The following is a 7,671-nucleotide window of genomic DNA, read 5'->3' as shown; positions in this document are numbered from 1 at the left end:
AAAGCATAAATTAAAAAATATATATAAATAAGTTTTTTAAAAGCTTTAAACCACTGCACATAGAAGTGCTCTTTTGTGGGGGGCAGCGTGGGGAGGCAGAAGCCCAAGGCAACAGAGTGTTGTAAGACGTGCGCTGGGGTCTTCCTGTTGGTGCAGAAAGAACTGGGGATTCATCTTGCCCACCTAACCTAGCCAAACAGTTCCTGTTCATGTGGCATGTGGGGCAATCAATGGCGGAAACATCTGTCCACCCACTAGGGCTCTCTCTCTCTCTCCACCCTATTCTCCCTCGCATGGCTGGCCACTGGCACAGCTACAGTTAGACCGGGAAGGACAGTGCCAAGCCAAGCAACAAGGGAGGGACTCCACCGTGGCATTTCCCCTTGGATGCTGAAGGCAAGAGGTCACAAACAGCTGCTGCAGCAGCTGGAAAGAGCCAGGGCACACCAGACCCACTTCAGAACTCTCCGCACAGCCTTGATGCCTCCTTAAAATAGCCAAGAGTTGAGCTCCCTGCTCCAAGTCTCTCCAGCCCACTCGGAAAAGAGGGGGGCATACCCCTCATGATTTGCCACCCAATCAGTCCTCTATATACGCGAGCAAGGGGGGGAACAATCTTTGCCCAATGCATCATTAATTTACAGGATTTGCAGTCACAAGATGTGCTGAGCGAAGGTCACCGACTTTAAAAGGCTATTAGACCAAATGCATGGAGAAGGGACCATTTAGCCACTATTAGGCAGTAGAACCTGCAGGTCCAGCAGCAGTCTACCTCTGAAGAGAGAGCAGACCTACAAGAGGATTGAGAGAAGGGGCTGGTTGGCGCTACCACGGCCCCTGCCAGGTCTACTCTCCAAGCCAGCGCAAGTGTGTGTGGTTCTTTGCTGCCCTCCTCCTACACTCCAGGGGGGAAAGCCTTCCTAGGAAGGTAGAAAGCTGCCTTTTACAAAGCCAGACCGCACTGGCTGGCAGCAGCTCTCCAGCGCTTTATGAAGCAAGGCCGACGTGGAGATCCCCTGCATACCAGGCAGATGCTCTCTACCACTGAGCTACATCCCTTTCCCAAGTGAGAACACTGGAAGGCGCCTTATAGCAAGTCAGAACACTGTCCCATCTAGCTCAGTACTGCCTACACTGACTGGCAGCAGCTCTGCTGGATTTCCGGCATGGAGTCTCTCCCAGCCCGGCTTCAAGGCTGTGCAACCGTCACCCCTACCCAACAGACAAACGAAGCAGGCAGAAACTTTGGACTTCCCTGGCTTCCAGGGGTCCGAGGCAGACGGATGTGAAATGCTTGGAAAAGTTTTGGTTTTGAGGGGTGGGGGGAAGCGATTGCAACTTGGGGGGGGTAGGAAGGGCAGTCGGCAAATGTGCACACACAATGAGAGAGAGAGAGAGAGAGAGAGAGACCCCCCAAGGCCACGTAAGCAGCCCAGGGAGGGCGGAGGCCAGAGGCAGCCCTCCGGGCCCTGCTAACAGGCCAGCCCCGCTCTGCGGCCAGAGGTTGCTGGGAGCCGCAGAGTGGATTCCAAGAGGAGCGTGCAGGGAGAATTCGGCGTCCTGGGCTGCCCTGCGCCCTGGGAAGAAGAGGACATGCTGCGGCCCCAGCTCACGCTCCCCCGCCGGGCAGGAAATTAACGGTTACGAGCGGCCGGCCTAGAAAAACAGGGCCTCAATTTAAAGCAGGGAGTTAGCTAGGTGGAGAGGCAGCTGGAGGCAAGCAGAACTCTGCAGGGCCAAGATACTGCTGTTTTCCCAGACCAGGCGGGGAGAGCAACAGGGAGCAGTGCCTTGAGAAGCAAAATCCAGATGTCAGAGCAGCCGAGGCAAGGAGCCTTCGATGCTTTCAGACAAGGGACCTTCCTTTCACCCAGATGCGCATTTCTTAATTTTCTGTTGTCTGTCTGTATTGTTACCAGAACTCTTAATAAAGATCAGCCTTGCTTTCACTGCCTGCACTCATTCGTCTCTGACCGATAAACTTGGGGGACACTTGAGTCCTTTTAGATGGGTAGTTAGGCCATTGAAAAAAGGCACTGCCTATTTTCTGGTGACAGTATAAACACCAGCGGCCTACGCCTACAGGCTGATATGGATAGGTGTAACCCAGGCTCAGGTTTCTGCAGACACGTAACCTCGCTAGATGGGACGCGGGTGGCGCTGTGGGTTAAACCGCTGAGCCTAGGACTTGCCGATCAGAAGGTTGGCAGTTCGAATCCCCGCCACGGGGTGAGCTCCCGTTGCTCGGTCCCTGCTCCTGCCAATCTAGCAGTTCGAAAGCATGTCAAAGTGCAAGTAGATAAATAGGTACCGCTCTGGCGGGAAGGTAAACGGTGTTTCCGTACGCTCCTCTGGTTCCCCAGAAGCGGCTTAGTCCTGCTGGCCACATGACCCGGAAGCTGTACGCCGGCTCCCTCGGCCAGTAAAGCGAGATGAGCGCCGCAGCCCCAGAGTCAGCCATGACTGGACCTAATGGTCAGGGGTCCCTTTACCTTTACCTTTAACCTCGCTAGACCTTATAATGTAGTAGTTTTTCAAAAATGAAATAGCATTCCACATCTGTATGATGCGCTTCCTCCAAGGAGCATGGGGTGGTCCCCTTTTATCCTCCTAACAGCCCTGGAAGGTAGGCCAAGCCGGAGCAAGCGTCAAACCAGACCTCTCTAGCTGTGTATCTATTAGACAACTCCCACCAGATATAACCCTCTTGCTACACCGCAGCTAAAACCACCACCTGCCCTCCATTTGCCCTGCAGTGGGATTTGGGGACTCCCCTGCAAAAAAAAATAAAAAAAATCCTGAGAACTTAGTTTATGAAGGGTGCCAGGAACTAGGGTGCCGTGACAGGGTGAACTACAGTTCCCAGGATTGTTTTTCATAGAGAAAAAGCCATGTGCTTTAAACATGTGGTATGCACAGAGTCAACATTTTTTTTATATATCCCATCAACCCTGAAAGGCAAACACAATTTCATACTGGAATAAGAAGTACAGTGGTACCTCGGGTGAAGTACTTAATTCATTCCGGAGGTCCGTACTTAACCTGAAACTGTTCTTAACCTGAGGTACCACTTTAGCTAATGGGGCCTCCTCCTGCTGCTGCTGCTGCTGCTGCGCTGCCGGAGCACGATTTCTGTTCTCATCCTGAAGCAAAGTTCTTAACCTGAGGTACTATTTCTGGGTTAGCAGAGTCTGTAACCTGAGGCGTATGTAACCTGAAGCGTATGTAACCCGAGGTACCACTGTACGTAAAAAGTGAGTGGGGAAAACTTTTCCCCCAGACTTTTACTGCATTCAAGCTCTGAGTTTAATTTCACAACTGCCTTTAAGTTTCCTTTTGTTTTTAAGCATTCACAAATCATTTTTTGCCCTTTGTACCAGTTCTGGGAGAACCTCGTAAAAGAAAAAGAAAGCACAATTGAGTTTCTCTCCCCACACCGCCCTCTTTTCAAAAAAACTCTGTTCTTATGGGTCTTTGAAAAGAATTCCCTTATATTTCTTTTTCAAGTTTTGCAGCTTGCTTTTTTTGAGGGGGGGGTGGAGGGGGTAGTAAAACATGCACCCCCAAAATGAAGGAGAAGGGGAGTCCAAAGATGGGCAGTTACAGCTGGAGTGTGTGTATTGGTGTGATCCAGGTACAAGACTGTGACCATTTGCCACCACTGCCCTTTTGCTAAACAAAGCCAGGCCTCAGTGAGTGGTGAGTGGTGCTTAATTCTTCAACTTGAATTAGCCAGGCTGGAATTCCAAAGGGATTCCCACCCACTTCCTTCTCCCACTACAAGCAGGCATTCCTGGACTCGGACTCAAGGGGCTGGAGGTAGCTGAGCATCCTGGGAACAAGATTTGCATCCCACACAGGCAGGAGCTCCAGAAGGATAGGGTGCAGGGGGAGGGAGCCAGCCACCCCTCCTTTTGAGAATGGTACGTTCCCAGACTCTGGTACACTGCCCTCACCCTGGAGGTTCCACTTAGCTCTCCTGGACAACAGCAGGAGAGAGAGATTAGTGACCTGTGAGTGATTTTGAACTAAGTTTTACTTGGTTTTGTTATAGGAATTCTAAGGTCTCAAATAAAGTCGTACAGTCATACCTCGGGTTGAATGTGCTTCGGGATGAGCGCGTTCAAGTTGCGCTCTGCGGCAACCCAGAAGTAACGGAGAGCATTACTTCCGGGTTTCGCCGCTTGCGCATGCGCAGACACTCAAAATGACAACGCACAAACAATGGGAGAATGACATAGGCTATGAGATTAACCCCACTCAATGGACCAGAATGTGGTCTAAACCCCCCTTTAAATCCATATCAACGAAAAGAAAAGAACTCACACTGAAACTCACCTACAGGTGGTACCTAAGACCAAGGAAACTAGCGCTAATACACCCAGGAACCTCACCAAAATGCTGGAGAGGGTGCACCTCCACAGGCACATACCTTCACATGTGGTGGGAGTGTCCCAAAATCCAACTATTCTGGACAACAGCCATACAAGAAATAGGTAAAATAACTAAGCAAGTATTAGACTTCACCCCAGAATTGGCCCTACTAAACATCTTCCAAGACAACAATGCCCATTTACACCACAAAGAACTCCTAACCCACCTACTTTCAGCAGCCAGAAACACCATAACCAGACACTGGAGAGACCTGTCAGGAGTAAGCATGGACCAATGGTACCAAATAGTATGGGAAACAGCCCTACTAGAAAAATTAACTAATAAACTGAAACTGACACGGGGACAAACAGAAGAAGACACCTTCACCCCGGTATGGCTCCCCTTTATCACATACACAGCCCAACAGGACAATGACAATAATCCACCAACAGCATACAAATCAATATGGCTAACCTGATCCGAAACACCCACCCACCTCACTCACACACGAAAACAAAGATCACCGCAGCCAATCACAAACAAACAATCACATCCTAGGCCAACCCCAACCTCTCTCACCACCAAAGGAACACAAGTGAACAACACAAGCACGCTGACACCAAACTACATACATTAAGCATAATAGAAACACCGCTACCCGACCCCACCCCCATCCATCTCCCCTCCCTCCACCCCCCTTTCTTTTTTTTTCTTTTTTTCTTTTTTCTTCTCCCCCTAATGCCTCAACAAATGAAATGGATTTGTAAAAATGTTACATGGGGGAAAAAAATACGAGGCATTACACTTACACTGTAAAACAAGAAAACCCTTAATAAAATATTTTTTTAAAAAAATGACATAACACACATGCAGAAGCGTCGAAACGTGACCCGCGCATGCGCAGACGCACGGACACGGGTTATGTTTGCTTCTAGATGCGAACGGGGCTCCAGAACGGACCCCGTTCACATCTAGAGGTACCACTGTACCTCGGAAGTCTAACAGAATCCATTCCAGAGGTCTGTACGACTTCCAAAACGTTCGACTTCCAAAGCGCAGCTTCCGATTGCAGCCAATTGGAAGCCGTGGAAGTCCCGCCGGTTTTCGAATGTTCTTTTGGAAGAACACTCACTTCCGGGTTTTTAACTGACTCCCAAGGCGTTCGGGAGCTGAGGTACGACAGTATAGAATAAATGTTGATAATTACACAAGGTAAAGACACATACATAAGTATAAAAGCCACATGTCTAAAATAGCACAGGAGAGCAATCCAAAAACCATCTTGGCTCTCCTAAAGACTAAATATTTCCTCTGTCTCCTTAGTCCTCCTTGCCTGAGAACAGGTGGGCAGCTAGCAATCAGGGGAAGTTCCTGAAGGGATTCCTTTCCTATATTTATGAACCTCCTTTGTATTGTCATTGTTTGCCCAGATGCTCTGCATTGAGGGATGTCTGCTGGCATCCTGATTGTCTTATCAAATGCTAAGAGTTTGTGTAAACTGTGTCTGGAACTCTGTAAAACTTGCTAAATCTTCAGGAATAGCACACCTTGGCCTGCCTGAGCCACAGCAACCCCACCTGATGAGCGTAGTAATTTCTAACTGTTTGTAGAGAGGATGTCCTTCTTCTCCACGCCAAAACGGAAACACTTAAAAGAGATGTTTCTTCTGGGCTCTGGGTCTTTCTTGCCTCCTTGCTTGGAGGGGAGGGAGCTCTGTTGCAACAGAAAAATAAAGATCTGCCTTGCTTTCACTGCCTCCTGCCTCCATCCATCCATCTCTGACGGATCATGGACTTAGGGGACTCAGTCCCTTGGGGAGTTGGGCAGCAAAAGCCAACCAACCCTATTTTTTCTATATCAGTTTTCAACCAGTGTCCTGTGGCACCCTGGGGTGCCTTGAATGTTGGTCAGGGGTGCCTTGAATGTTGGTCAGGGGTGCCGCAGGCCACACTGGCCTCAGTCCCTCTTTCCTTCTTGTTTATCTGCCTCCCAAAGGCTTGCACAGCTGTTTGTTACAGCAGCCCTGTCTACAAGCTCCCCAGGTGAATGGTGCCTCTGGGCCTGGCCATGGGGTGCTTCTCAGGCCCCCATGGGGCAGTGTGAGGAGGCACCCCTCTTTGGGGCAGGGGAGGAAGCTCAGAGACCAGGGGCAGCAGCTGTAGCTGCCCAGAGGACTCCCAAGGAGAGGGGAGAGGAGGAAGAGGGAACACACAAGGGAGGGTGTTTTAAAAAGGGTGAGGGGCTGCCAGCTCTGTAGGCAAGGGGTGACACAACTGGGCTCCTGAGCCCCACAGGGGTGCCGCAGAAAGAATGCAATTGATCCAGGGGACTGTGGACCCAAAAAGTTTGAAAACCTCTGATTAGAGAAGGGGTCAGCAAACCTTTTCAGCAGGGGGCCGGTCCACTGTCCCTCAGACCTTGTGGGGGGCTGGACTATATTTATCTGGGGGGGGGGGAATGAACGAATTCCTATGCCCCACAAATAACCCAGAGATGCATTTTAAATAAAAGGACACATTCTCCTCATGTAAAAACACGCTGCAGATTTAGAAGGTGATTGGGCCGGATTCAGCCCACAGGCCTTAGTTTGCCTACCCGTGGATTAGAGAAAACACCCCGCTGAAATTGATGAAACCTATAGGGCCAGTTTGGAGCCCCCCCCCCTTAAGAGCACAGGGATAGTACTTGGAAGACCAGGGTTCGAATCCCCCACTCAGCCACGAAACCCTCTGAATGACCAGTCCCTGGGCCAGTCCCTGTCTCTCGGTCTTATATTAAAACAATAATTTTTTTTATTTTAAAAAATCATTTAACATATTGATGATTTAACCATTCACCCCCTCCTGGAATAGAAGAAAAAGCCCAAACCCTACAAAAATGCTATAATCCACCCCACTAGAGGTATGGGGAGGGGGAGGGGGAGGGGGAGGGGGAGGGGGAGGGGGAGGGGAAGTGTTTCAGGAACTTAACCCACCCTCATTACCTTCTGCAGGGAGACACCCCCCCAGAAGCAAAGGGCGGCCTGCCACACCCCACATTTCCTCCTCCCCACCCAAAGGGGGCGGCCGCAACCTGGAGCCCTTGATTCAAGGTGAATGAGAAACAAAAGAGGCATTCAAACCAGCCAACCCGAGGAGGGTGGCACCCAGCCAGCACCTTGCCCTGTGCCAGCCGAGGCAGTGGCAGGCAGGATCCGGGAGGCAGATTGTGCAGGTGTGCCAGTCGGCCTTTCCTTTGCCAGCTAGCTGGGTGAACAGATGAGCCCCAAGCAAGTTGGAGGGAGGGAGGAGAACTAAA

At 50.4% G+C, this 7,671-nt stretch overlaps 1 protein-coding gene across 4 annotated transcripts in view; it reads right to left on the bottom strand.

Annotated features, from left to right (window-relative positions):
* Positions 1–7,671, bottom strand: part of SMTN (smoothelin) — an 81,407-nt gene that overhangs the window by 58,864 nt on the left and 14,872 nt on the right. The window lies entirely within an intron of this gene.

The sequence above is a fragment of the Podarcis erhardii genome, assembly GCF_964252035.2.
Source record: "Podarcis erhardii genome assembly, chromosome: 15".
Lineage (NCBI taxonomy): Eukaryota > Metazoa > Chordata > Lepidosauria > Squamata > Lacertidae > Podarcis > Podarcis erhardii.
This window is presented reverse-complemented; position numbering and strand designations above follow the sequence as displayed.